Source organism: Chiloscyllium punctatum, unplaced genomic scaffold (genome assembly GCF_047496795.1).
Source record: "Chiloscyllium punctatum isolate Juve2018m unplaced genomic scaffold, sChiPun1.3 scaffold_79, whole genome shotgun sequence".
NCBI classification, from domain to species: domain Eukaryota; kingdom Metazoa; phylum Chordata; class Chondrichthyes; order Orectolobiformes; family Hemiscylliidae; genus Chiloscyllium; species Chiloscyllium punctatum.
In genome coordinates, this window is record NW_027309813.1 from 529,339 (window position 1) to 531,267 (window position 1,929).

Below are 1,929 nucleotides of genomic sequence, written 5' to 3' on the forward strand. Positions count from 1 at the left end.
CCCCTCTCTGTCAATGTAACCCACCCAGGAAAGAGCAGACTGACCCCACTCTGTCAATGTAACACTACCAGGAAAGAGCAGACTGACCCCACTGTGTCAATGTAACATACCCAGGGAAGAGCAGACTGACCCCACTCTGTCAATGTAACACACCCAGTGAAGAGCAGACTGGCCCCACTCTGTCAATATAACACACCCAGGGAAGAGCAGACTGGCCCCACTCTGTCAATGTAACACACCCAGGGAAGAGCAGACTGACCCCACTGTGTCAATGTAACACACCCAGGGAAGAGCAGACTGACCGAACTCTGTCAATGTAACACACCCAGGGAAGAGCAGACTGGCCCCACTCTGTCAATAAAACACCCCCAGGGAAGAGCAGACTCACCCCACTCTGTCGATGTAACACCCCCAGGGAAGAGCAGACTGACCTAACTCTGTCAATATAACACACCCAGGGAAGAGCAGACTGACCCCATTCTATCAAAGTAACACCCCCAGGGAAGAGCAGACTGACCCCACTCTGTCAATGTAACGCACAGGGAAGAGCAGACTGACTCCACTCTGTCAATGTAACACAACCAGGGAAGAGCAGACTGACCCAACTCTGTCAATGTAACAAACACATGGAAGAACAGACTGACCCCACTCTGTCAATGTAGCACACTCTGTAAAGAGCAGACTGACCCCACTCTGTCAATGTAAAACACACAGGGAAGGGCAGACCGACCCTACTCTGACAATGTAACACACCCAGGGAAGAGCAGACTGACCCTTCTCTGTGAATGCAACACATCCAGGGAAGGGCAGACTGACCCCATTCTGTCAATTTAACACCCCTAGGGAAGAGCAGACTGACCCCACTCTTTCAATGTAACACACACAGGGAAGTGCAGACTGACCCCACTCTGTTAATGTAACTCACCCAGGGAAGAGCAGACTGACACAACTCTGTCAATGTAACACACCCATGGAAGAACAGACTGACCCCACTATGTCAATGTAACACACCCTGTAAAGAGCAGACTGACCCCACTCTGTCAATGTAACACACACAGGGAAGAGCTGACTGACCCCACTCTGTCAATTTAACGCACCCAGGTTGGAGCACACTGACCCCACTCTGTCAACGTAACACACACAGGGAAGGGCAGACCAACCTAACTCTGTCAATGTAACACACCCTGCAAAGAGCAGACTGACCCCAGTCTGTCAATGTAACAGACCCAGGTTTGAGCACACTGACCCCACTCTGTCAATGTAACCCACCCAGGAAAGAGCAGACTGACCCCACTCTGTCAATGTAACACACACAGGGAAGAGCAGACTGACCCCACTCTGTCAATGGAACACACCCAGGGAAGAGCAGACTGACCCCACTCTGTCAATTTAACACCCCCAGGGAAGAGCAGACTGACCGCACTCTTTCAATGTAACACCCCCAGGGAAGAGCAGACTGACTCCACTCTGTCAATGTAAGACACCCAGGGAAGAGCAGACTGAGCACACTCTGTCAATGTAACACACCCAGGGAAGAGCAGACTGACCCCAATCTGTCAGTGTAACACACCCAGGGAAGGGCAGACTGACCCCCCTCTGTCAATGTAACACGCCCAGGGAAGAGCAGACCGACCCCACTCTGTCAATGTAACACACCCAGGGAAGAGCAGACTGACCCAACTCTGTCAATGTAACCCACCCTGGAAAGAGCAGACTGACCACACTCTGTCAATGTAACACTACCAGGAAAGAGCAGACTGACCCCACTGTGTCAAAGTAACACACCCAGGGATGAGCAGACTGACCCCACTCTGTCAATGAAACTCACAAAGGGAAGAGCAGACTGACCCTTCTCCGTCAATGTAACACACCCAGGGAAGGGCAGACTGACCCCACTCTGTCAACGTAACCCACCCAGGAAAGAGCAGA